The following is a 12,500-nucleotide window of genomic DNA, read 5'->3' on the forward strand; positions in this document are numbered from 1 at the left end:
ATTTCTTACGTCTCTGGTAGCAGGAAGCCTCTCCCCACCACGAGGTGATATCTGAACTGAACTGAATATTGAATTTAGGCCTATGGCCCAGCACTGGGACCTGTGAAGTCATTCAGCGCTGAAACGGAACTTGATAGTTAAAAGTTTGAAAGTTGTAACAGGAGGAAAACCTCAAAGCAGTTGCACTATGAAAGTAAGATGGCATCCTACAGGGCTGTCCAAAGAAGATATCCTACAGGGCTAATTAAAAAATATATACACATTTCATCAGGAACATCATTATTGCCATCCTCCCACTTTTGGTTAAAGGAAGGATCATCCTTCAGTTGAATAGACGTCCTAATGATATATCCTAAGATATCTAAAACAGTAGTCCTACAGTTTCTGCCTGCGCCCAGGGAAACCTATATTTCTTAATAACGGCCCCCTAAGGTCACATCAAATGGGAGAATCCAAATTAGTAGCAGCCCTGTTAAAAAGGTGACTTGGCTAAGTATCCCTGGCATAAATCTTTTGGTATTATTATTATTATCATTATTATTATTATTGTTATTATTATTATTATTATTATTATTATTATTATTATTATTATTATTATTATTATTATTATTATATTGAAAGAAGGGCAAGTTACGTTAAAATATGATATCGGCTTCTGAGGTGTGGTTTAGCCTCTATTATTATTATTATTATTATTATTATTATTGTTGTTGTTCTTCTTCTTCTTGTTCTTCTTCTTGTTCTTGTTGTTGCAGTAATTTTCCCGTTTGCCTAAAAGCCTCTGAAATATTTTCCAGCGTTGTTTGCTTTTGTGGATTCACTCTTTCGAACGTTTTGTGATAAAAATAAAGCGTTTTACTCAAACTTTCGTCTCTTAACTCGACTTATCACCTGGGTGTTATATAAGTATTCTATTCCGTGGCATGATAATAATGATATTGATAATATTCATCACCATTACTCAAGGTTCTTTACAACGTCCCATGGGTCCCCAGCTGCAGCCCCTTTCATCCCTTTTACTGTATCGCCCTTCATAGTCTCTTTCTTCCATTTTTCTTTCCACCCTCTCCTGCTAATTGTTTCAAAGTGCGACTGCGAGGTTTTCCTTCGGTTGCACCTTTTTACTATCAGTACCCATTTCAGTGCTGAATGACCTCATTGGTCCCAGCGTTTGGCCTTTGGCCTCAATTCTATATTCTATTCTAATCTATCGCTATTAATTACAATCACTAACATTATCTGATATTTTTCTGTTTAATTATGGGAAGTAAAATCGCAGACTCCCTCACCATAAACCTGAGTGACTTCTTCCAAACAACGGGTTACTCCATTGGCTTAACCCCGACACCCATCTTCCCCTATCCCCCCCCCCCCCCCCCCCCCCCCCCCCCCCGTAGTAATGAGCGATGAATGAACCGAAGAATGAATGAAAACTCCCCTCGGAAACGCCAATCGGAAAAGCCACTTTAGCGACCGATCAATCACCTGATCTCCCATCGCAGGTGTCAAGAAGCTGACGCCTTTGACTAATGGTCGCGATCGACAGGGGAAGGTTCGGGGCGGAAAAAAATAAAAATAAAATAAATAAGAAAGTTATTTTAAGAGATGGTTTTTTCGGGGCGGAAAAAAATAAGATAAAATAAAATAAATAAGAAAGTTGATTTAAGAGATGAATTTTTCGGGGCGGAAAAAATAAAAAAATAAGATAAATAAAACAGTTAATTTAAGAGATGATTTTTTTCTGGGCGGAAAAAAATAAGATAAAATTGAATAAATAAGAAAGTTAATTTAAGAGATGAATTTTTCAGGGCGGAAAAAAATAAAAAAATAAGATAAATAAAACAGTTAATTTAAGAGATGAATTTTTCGGGGCGGAAAAAATAAAATAAAATAAAATAAATAAGAAAGTTAATGTAAGAGATGAATTTTTCGTGGCGGAAAAAATTAAGAAATTTAATAGATGAATTCTTCGAGGCGGAAGAAAAAATAAATAAAAAGGTTAATTTAAGAGATGAATTCTTCGGGGAGGAAAAAAATAAATTAAAAAGTTAATTTGATAGATGAATTTTTCCGGGTGGAAGAAAAGAATAAATAAAAAAGTTAATTCAAGATATGAAGTTTTCGGGGCGGAAAAAAAAATAAAAAATGAAATAGATAAAAAAAGTTAATTTAAGAGATGAAGTTTTCGGGGCGGAAAAAAAAATAAAAAATAAAATAAAGTTAATTTAAGAGATAAATTTTTTGGGGCGGAAAAAATAAAAGAAAATAAAATAAATTAAAAAGTTAATTTGAGAGGTGAACTTCTCGGGGCGGGAAAAAAAAGTAAAAAAATAAATAAAAAAAGTTAATTTAAGGGATGAATTTTTCCGGGCGAAGAAAATATAAAAAATAAAATAAAAAAAAAATTTAATTTAGGAGATGAATTTGTGTTGAGGAAAGGGTTTAAAAACGCGGGGGGTGGGGGTTAAGTGAGGCATAAGCGGGAGGATCACAGAAAAGAACTTCCTAAACGAAAAGAATTTACGAAGAAACAGAGTTGAAATCACTAAGGAATAAACCTCCGTGGGGAGGGGTGGGTGGCGGGGGCCGGTGGGGATGTGATGTCGTCAGTGTAACTAACGCGGTGCACTGTGGGCATTGCTTTACGTTCTTAGCAGAAAAGAAGAATTTCAGAAGCCCTAAGGAAGTTTCTGAATAAAACGAAGTTGGAATCACTAAGGAAGAAAACCCCCGTAGGAAGGTAATGCAGTCAGTGCATCTCGAGCGGTGCACTGTGGGTATTACTTAAGGGTTTTTGCAGTGTCCCTAAGGTCCATAGCTATAACCCATTTCTTTTCCTTTGACTGTCCCTCCGTTCATATTCTCTTTTACTTCCGTCGTTTCACCCTCTCTAACAGTTATTTCATAGAGCAGCTGCGAGGTTTTCCCGGATTTAGATTTAGCCAGCTTTGCACGGGCTCTTGCTCCACAGCAGCCAGTAAGAGGTTTTCCTCCTGCTACGCCTTTCAAACCTTTTATACTCTCAACTCCTTTTCAGCGCTGAACGACCTCATAGGTCCCAGCGCTTGGGCTTTGACCCAGTCTTTCTGTTCCATTTCATTCCACTAAGGAATAACGCCCCCTCCCCCCCCCCCCCCCTCCCCCCCCCCCCCCCCCAAGAACAAATGAAGACAGAAAATTAGAAAACAGTTTCTTTAAAAAAAAATCGAGCTAAACCACTAATTTAAAACTCGGATTTAAATTTCGTCCAGAGAGGCCATTTCATTTTATGGCAGCGCTAACGTATCGCCGGAATTACAATTAATTTCCGTTATGTCGCGACGGCTACGTCAGACCCGCGGTGATGACGGAATCCGCCTCCATAAAGCCAAATTATAATACAAGTCATTATTGCTTGATTTGGAACGGAACTCCCGTGTCGTTTATAACTTCGGCTGGTAAATTAAAAGTATATTGATTCATTCGGTGATTGAGCTGATAGTGACATCACGGCTGCAAAGGCATCAACAGCAAAGACTCTGAGCAAAAGGTAAATTAGCAAATAAGAGCTTGCACAAATTACGCTTATCAAGCAAGCGAAAATTAGCCAATAAGTGCTTACACAATTTACGCTTTTCAAGCAAGCAAAAATTAGCCAATAAGTGCTTACACAATTTACGCTTATCAAGCAAGCGAAAATTAGCCAATAAGTGCTTACATAATTTACGGTTATCAAGCAAGCGAAAATTAGCCAATAAGTGCTCACACAATTTACGCTTATCAAGCAAGCGAAAATTAGCCAATAAGTGCTCACACAATTTACGCTTATCAAGCAAGCGAAAATTAGCCAATAAGTGCTCACACAATTTACGGTAATCGAGCAAGCGAAAATATTCAACAATAAGAATGAAAACTGACGCTAGATAACCATGTTATTTATTTGCAAACAATAACCACCTGTCAGCTATCTTGACTTTTGAAAAAAATGGGCCCCGTGTCATCCATCTTGGATTATCGTTGAATTGTTTACGAGGTTACACTTTCCCATACTAAGGCTGCCGTATACTTAGACTGTATTAATGAACTCTGGACATTCATCTGTAATTTTCTTATGTAAATTCCTCACTGCTGCTTTAATAAACACCTTCATCTTGAGGCTGCGTTTACAGCAAGCGAATCGAATCGCTTCAATTCATGAAGAATCAACACAATTCGTGATTCGCCTTGATTCGCCACACTTATTTCAATGTGACCATTTACACCAAGCGAATCGGCATGAGTTGAATTGGCTATACTCTGTTTTTTTCCATCTGTCTATCCGGCTGTGGTGTTTGCGCATGGTAGCACTGCGTCCCGGGCTTTAAATAATATCCTATTTCGAATATTAACGATGTATTTCGCATACAAGAAATTATTAAAACACTTTTCACTTGCAAATGTACACCCAGATATCCTTTTATTTACCTAAAACTTACACATAGCGTAACTATTTAAAGCCCGGGATGCAGTGTTACCATGCGAAAACACCACAGGCGGATGGACAGATGGAAAAAAACCGAGTATAGATTGGCTTGGTGTAACCGGTTACGTTTAAATTAGTGTGGCGAATCAAGACGAATCATGACTTGTGTTGATTCTTCATGAATTGAATCTACTCGATTCGCTTGTTGTAAACGCAACCTAAGAGCAGGTAAATTACGTAGATTTTGGGCTTCTCTAGGAATGTGCGGATAGTCATATTGAAGTGCTGACATATAATTCCAGACATTATAAAGAAGCCTGAATTAGACTTTTTTCTGATTGAAGAAAGTCACACTGACAGCTTGAATTAAATTCACTCTTATTTTCTAGACTTCTATCAGGCTTGGCATTAAGGTGGATGGGCAGCTCCTATATTATGTATTATTGTATGGTCATGTAACTCTTCTGCCCTTGTAAATATTTCTCTGACATATATCATAGTGGGTTTTACGCACGTTTTATAGTTGATCGATTTTATCCATGTATATATATATATATAATAATATATATATATATATATATATATATATATATATACATGGATAAAATCGATCAACTATAAACGTGCGTAAAACCCACTATGATATATGTCAGAGAAATATTTACAAAGGCAAAAGAGTTACATGACCATACAAAAATAATGTCATAATACAGGAGCTGCCCATCCACCATATATATATATATATATATATATATATATATATATATATATATATATATATATATATATATATATACAGACAGAGAGAGAGCCATAATATTTACCAACTGAATATTTAATCTATGAAATATGTATGTGATATTTAATTTACATTCATAAATACGTACATATTGACCAGCTGCAAACACAAGCACAAATTTACACGAACACTTCCTTTAATGCAAATCCAAATCACAACTGGTTTACTTCTCCTGACGAGTCTTGGTCCTATTTAAATAAAAGCTTGAGTTAACAGTAACTAAATATTATATTCAGCAGTAACTATAAACATGTCAAACGTGATTGAGCCATTCACGTGTGTCACCCTTCAGCAAATCTATCTATGTCGTGCAAATCCAATTTGGCAGTTCCCTACGGCATTACCTTTCAGCAGGTCCATTTCGTCCATCTCTGAATTGTGGATGATTTTCAGCTGTTGGTGGAATTTCTTGGCCAAATTCCTTCGAACGAAGTTGGCTTCGATCTCCTGCTTGGTTCGAGGCACTCGGCACTTGAACACGCAGCAGAAGAACATTGCTGGGGACAGGAAAATAGATAAGTTTTACTCGTCTGAATTTAGGACATCGTTCCAATGATGGCCAGTGAGCTGTATCTGAAAGCACACAGGAAAAGAGAGTAGTTAAGCACTTTAGATTACTCGTCTGACTTTAGGATATCGTTCTAATAATGGGTAGTGAACTGTATATGAAAGCAGACAGGAAAAGAGAGTAGTTTAAGGGCATTAGAGTTACTCGTCTGAATTTAGGACGTCATTCCAATAATTAATGGTTAGTGAACTGTATCTGAAAGCAGACAGGAAAACAGAGTAGTTAAACACATTAGATTTACTCGTCTGAATTTAGGACATACTTCCAATAATGGTTAGTGAACTGTATCTCAAAGCACACAGGAAAAGAAAGTAGTTAAATAGATTACATTTACTCGTCTGAATTTAGGGCATCGTTCCAATAATGGTTAGTGAGCGGTATCTGAAAGGACAGAGAAAAATAAATTAGTTGAATAAATTAGTTTTACTTATTTGAATTCACGCCATGGTTCTAGTTAAACAGATTAGTTTTGACTCATTTGATTTAACACCATCGTTCTAATAGGTAGTGGATTGTATTTGAAAGCACACAGGAAAATAAATTACTTAAATATATTACTTTTACTCGTCTGAATTAACGACATCGTTCTAAATAAATAGATTAGTGTTTACTCTTCTGTTCAGTGAACTATGCCTGAAAGAGCGGGAGGTAACGTTACCTCGTTCTGATAGCCCGAATGTGAGTTCGAACCTCTGCGGGTGCTAGAATTTCTCCATAATATTGCTTATTTGGATTTTAGGCTTTGCGGAGACAAGTGCATCCAGAATGTGAAGAAATAACAGAAGCAACGACTTCTCGAGTTTCACATAAACTGCTGTCTTCAGTTGTCCAAATAAACTCTACAACGTAGGAAAAGGTTTCCTTTTGAATAACTCAAACAAACCGCTTCTGCAGAGACAGCAAACGCAACAGCTTTAGCCATTTTTAACAGTTCGCCGATTCAAACCTACGATTTTAGGAAGGTGGAAAGTTTGCAGACATTCAGTAAACAGGAGATGTCGCGAGCGATCCAACGCATGAAAAAACAGCAGCAAGAGTAGTAAGCTCTCCGGTCACCTACTACATAGATGGCGATGGTGCGGGAGGTAACGTTACCTCGTTCTGATAGCCCGAATGTGAGTTCGAACCTCTGCGGGTGCTAGAATTTCTCCATAATATTGCTTATTTGGATTTTAGGCTTTGCGGAGACAAGTGCATCCAGAATGTGAAGAAATCGGGAAGTTCAGATTTCAGATGGCATAGTGGTTTTTACAGTCACTACGTGCGTATTCGGTAAAAATGAGACGAGTAGTTTCTATATATATATATATATATATATATATATATACTATATATATATATATATATATATACACACAGATGTATATATATGTGTGTGTGCGTGTGTGTATGCACACGAGTATATACTAGTGCGTGAGTGTGTCGAAAGATTTTTATTCACTGAATTGGTAGCGTTTATCTCCAACAATGGCAAAATCACTTCTAGAAATATCGAAAGCAGTCGTATAAACCAGTCACTGAAGAGGAAGAAAGAACAATTTGATATTCATGTCCATCAGAGGAACATGAAATCTAATATATGGGAATGAAAGGGAAAGCAAATATATATATATATATATAATATATATTATATATATATATATATATATATATATATATATATTCGAGACATAAAAAACATGAACTAAACGGCAGTGTCTAAAAGGAAAAAGCGAGAGCTTTTTATTTCATTTAATAAAAAAGAAATATTCAAAACGGAAGTTGTGGCAAAGGAAATGTGAAAAGAGAAATAAAGCTCACTCCTCTTTGAGGAGAGGAAGGATTATCCTCTGAGTAAAAGAAAATATTATATAAAAAAAAACTCAGATTGAAACAGCCTCGCGTTTCATTTCTTTCAAGAGCGGTAAATTCACACACGTCGTTTTCATAAACATGGCACAAAAATGATGAAGCTTTAAAAAACGAGAACGAATTCCATCAAATAATCATAAACTTACGCCGCTAGAAGGTATTTTTAAAAATAGTTCATCGACGTCTTTTCTAAAACACTTCAAGAAGAGAGAGCAAATATAAAATGCAATTTTGTTTACGTCACAATCGATAACCTTAGTCCCAGGAATTCACTGTGCTTCGCAAGTTTGCTGACGAGATAATAGGTAACTGTCTCATTTCCTGTCTTACAAAACTACGGGCTACCTGACCTTTCGTGTGCGGTTATATTTTGGGTTACCACAAGGCTGAATCTCGTAGGGGGGTAAGGTTCTTTGCAGCGTGCCTTCTGCCCCTAGCTGCAACCCCTTTCGTTCCTTTTACTGTACCACGTGTCTTATTCTCTTTCCCCCATCTTCTTTTCCACCCTCTCCTAACAATTGATTTACAGTGCAACTGCTTTGAGGTTTCCATCCTGGTACACCTTTCAAACCTTTGACTGCCCTCCATTTCCGCGCATATACCCTCATAACTATTATTCCTCCAAGGTCACAGTGCTTGGCCTTTGACCTTAATTCTATACTATATTCAATCCATGTATGTATTAAGATTTGCCCCCTACCCCCTTGGAAAATAAGCTGCGGGTGCCCCTGATGACAAACATTTTCTCCATTTGGGTCTTATGCTATGTGACAAGCTTACCCAAAAATCTGAGTAAATCTCCAAGTTAAATGGTCATTGAGAATTATTACAAAGATATGCAATATATATTTGATCAAGAACTCCACCACAACTTTATAGAACTATCACGAGCCAATTCTCAGTCTTGGGAATGGGACTATCAAAACATTCCCTGCCACCTGATGACAGGTCTACAGATCCATGCTCTGTAGGTCTGTAGGTGCGTCTTATGTGGAGCGAAGACGTTAGAGCAAATGGAGCATCAAGACTGTCCCAAATACCTAGGAGGAGGAGGAGGAGACAGTGAGTGAGTATTCTCTTTGTAGGAGGAAGAGAGCGTCTCCAGGGGATATCTGGCGCCCAGACAATATTGTCCTACCACGAACGCTTGGCTGAGAAACAGCCCCATTCAAGCCGGAGGACAATGCGGATGCTGCGACTGTATGTGGAGGTGATCAATTATACGACCCTTGTTGGTGGCACTGGGAGGAGATAAGCTTGTCCTTCCCTAAAGACCCTGTTTGGGAAGGTAACAATGTTGAAGGCACTACGAGGGGATGGACTGGACTGGTGGGCCTTGTTTTGAACACCCAGACCCTACGACCCACGTACGTAGCTCATCTTGACTATATCCAGAGTATCACTGCGTGTCAGTCATAATCTAGCTGGAAATTCCCAGGTGCAAGAAAAGCGCTTGCTTGAAAGGAGCAGAAAAATACGTAGATGGATGCAGATTCTATTGAAGGATCAAAGTTTAAACGAAAAGGGGTCCCGCTGACTCGAGACGTGCGTATATATCGCATCAGGTAATACAGCAATGAAAAGAATATCGAACACGACTGTTACACAACATCCCGCGGGAATCCTTCGCTTGATAAGAAAACAGAAAATGAGAGACAGAGAGAAGCGGGGGGGTAGGGGAGGAGACAAAGGTGTAGGTGGGACCTCCATAACTGGAATATAACATTCTCGCTTTATGCCCCAGGGAACGATGAATTTCTATTGTTGATTTTAATGGTCCCAGGACAAGATCTATAGATTACGAGTATATAGATCTTGTCCCAGGAGATCTGAGGTTTCTGACAGCTGGTATATAAAACCAGTGATGCCCTGAAGCACGTTTACGGGCTCCTCTAGAGAAACAGTACTTGGTGAAGTTACCTCAAATCCAAAAAGAAAACGGGATGAAAGTTTTTTTTTTTTTTTTTTTTTTCACTCAAAAGTCCCCTAAGGGTCGACCAGTATTGTATTTTGAAAAGGACTCGGGATGTTTCGCTAAATGCTATTACTGAAATTAATCTATCCTCTGAGGAAGGATCATAGTTTCATGATATTATTTCGTTTTTACTATCTGGAAGCCGGCTGATAGGCAGCCGATAGCTGCTTACAGGAACTAAAAAGACCAGAATGATAGACAATCGGTACAATAGAATCAGTAAGAGAATTCCAAGGCCTAAATGAAGGGAAAAAGGTTAAATAAAAAAGTTCCTGAATTGACAGGGTAGCAGTTACTTAGGCACCAGTAGCAAAGAATATATTTCTTTGATTATTTTACCTTTTACATTACTGTTTTCATATTCATTTTACCATGTGAGCGCGACGCATCTAACGTTTCTCAGGCTCCGTAATTAAGATTAAATATTTAGCTTTGCTAATCCATAGGACCATCAGGACAGGCTTAAAGGTGATATCGCAATGATGCTGAAATATTATCCGTATTCCTGAATGTTATAGTTTTAGTATCAGAATAAACTAGTGGGCAGTAGCAGAGGAATATCTAGATCATGACGTCTTTTATTGGAAGCGTTCATAGATATTTTCCACTGATCTGAGAGATGTTTTTATACGTTATGCTATTAACAGTTAAGAAATTTAGCAGAATGATGCATAGTGGTTGTGGAGGGACGGGGATTAGCTGTTGAACATACATCGCAAAGTTCCAACGATTTCATAAAGGATGACTTACAGCTCACAAAGATCTACATAAATGTCGGTCTTTCCCACCGTTATCCCTACACTAAGGGGTCGGTTGCCTAATGCAACCGACAGTTATTGGCGGTGGGCCTAGCCTTTTACTAAAAGGTAAGACTGCAAGGCAGCAGTTGCCACAGTTATTGGCGGTGGGCCTAGCCTTTTACTAAAAGGTAAGACTGCAAGGCAGCAGTTGCCACAGTTATTGGCGGTGGGCCTAGCCTTTTACTAAAAAAGTAAGACTGCAAGGCAGCAGCTGTCCTTTTAGTAGCCTTTTACGACCCGCAGGACCTACGTTGGTGGTATTCTTACACCCCTACCACAGGGTGGCCATGAAAATCAGTAATTGACGGCAACAAGTTCTCCACACCCTCCAGGGAAACTTAATTTTTGAACAAAGGAATCGCTAAGATATTTTGATTCATTAACTTGATTTTCTTAAGATGTTGAGTTTGCCGCGTTTCTCTCTACTTGTCGTTGACTGTTTTATTCGAACTTTTTAGGAAGATGATCGTGGATGCTATGAGATGGAAGACTTGTAGGTGTATTACTATAATAGTCTCATTGTTAAGAAATTCACGGTCTCGAGAAGACCAATCTTTTTTGAAAAAATCTACAATTATATATTAAAGTATATTACTATGCAAAGAAACATAGACTTTCGAACACCTGAACGGTGTACCTCATCAGTGTAGACGTTAAAATGTAAAGAAGGAAACTATCCACTCACTTTACATTTTAACGTCAACAGTGATGAGGAACACCGTTCAGGTGTTAGAAAGCCTTTGTTTCTTTACATAGTAATATACTTTAATATATAATTGTGCATTTTTTATAACAATAGTTTCATTGTTAGAGATAAATTCTGGACCGATGAATAATTCCTTATATCTGCCTGGAAGATTTTCAAACTAGATATTACGGATGACTAGGGTTTTCCTAGCTAACTTTCTGTGTCTCTTTAAAATGTTAACTTTAATATCTGGGGTGCTATTAACCTGGAAAGCACTGATAAAGAATCAAGTTATGGTAGTTTTTAATAGTTGAAAATATCTAAAACATCAGCTCATCAAGTAACAGATATCTGAACAGTTTTGTATACAGAGTTAATTTCTATTCAGCTCTCTCTCTCTCTCTCTCTCTCTCTCTCTCTCTCTCTCTCTCTCTCTCTCTCTCTCTCTCTCTCTCTCGGGCCCTCTTCGACTCTTCCGTAACACATTGATATATCCAAAGAGTCTCTCCTATCACGTCGATAATTCATTAGAAAAGATATCAAGTCCTGGAGGGATACCTTATCCCACGATGCTATTCCTATCTGCTGGTACTTCCTATTGAATAGGCCCCTGGAAACGTTCATGTTAGTAGTGATTAGTGTCCAGAAGCTCTCGTTATAACTGTACTTTATCCGGGAGGTCATTAGTCGTCCCTCTTAAAGGAGGGCTCTCTCCACCTACGCTGCTTCTGTCTCCTCGTACTTTTGCCAGAATGCGCCCCTGAAAACGCGTCGTAAAAGTGGCCGTAACCGAGTTCCAGGGAAGCACCTAACCGAGTTCCAGAGAAGGCCGTAACCCTCTGGACGTTGGGCGTAACATTACTGAATTTGACACGTCTGTTGTTTGTTTATTTTTCCCGGACCGCACGCAATGATTAGGATGGTTGGGGGTAAACAACGATGCTTTTTACTCCAGATGGTCATACTCCTGACTAAATTAATTTCTGGAAGCGTGCCATAAAAGGGTTGGTCATTGCCTTTTATTCATTCCTGGAACGATCGCAGCAATACGTTCGGTTATTATTAACATGTAGCATTTCGAAATAGATATTAGGAATGGCGTTATATACGAGTATATGCATATACGAATATCCTAATGGATATTCGTAGTAGCTTTAATTACAGCAGTTTCCCTTTTATAATGAACTTCTCGTAATTACGGTCAGTCCGGTTTTGTTATCATGAGATAGTGGGTGTGTTGGTTAACAGAAGCCTCGTGGGACAGCGCCTTTGTAATTAAAAAAGAAATAAATAAAAAAAACTTTAATCAATGTACAGATAGCTTTAAAAGATAGAGAATCAACCAGACATAGTTGGGTTGGCAAATCAACCACGTGAC

General features: G+C 38.1%; 1 protein-coding gene and 1 pseudogene across 1 annotated transcript in view; one reads left to right on the top strand and one right to left on the bottom strand.

Annotated features, from left to right (window-relative positions):
• LOC135202351 (uncharacterized) overlaps positions 1-12,500 on the top strand; it is a 224,275-nt gene that overhangs the window by 51,934 nt on the left and 159,841 nt on the right. The gene's annotated exons all lie outside the window — the stretch shown is intronic.
• LOC135202034 (uncharacterized) overlaps positions 1-12,500 on the bottom strand; it is a 44,262-nt pseudogene that overhangs the window by 17,272 nt on the left and 14,490 nt on the right.

This window comes from Macrobrachium nipponense, chromosome 30, assembly GCF_015104395.2.
Source record: "Macrobrachium nipponense isolate FS-2020 chromosome 30, ASM1510439v2, whole genome shotgun sequence".
Taxonomy (NCBI): domain Eukaryota; kingdom Metazoa; phylum Arthropoda; class Malacostraca; order Decapoda; family Palaemonidae; genus Macrobrachium; species Macrobrachium nipponense.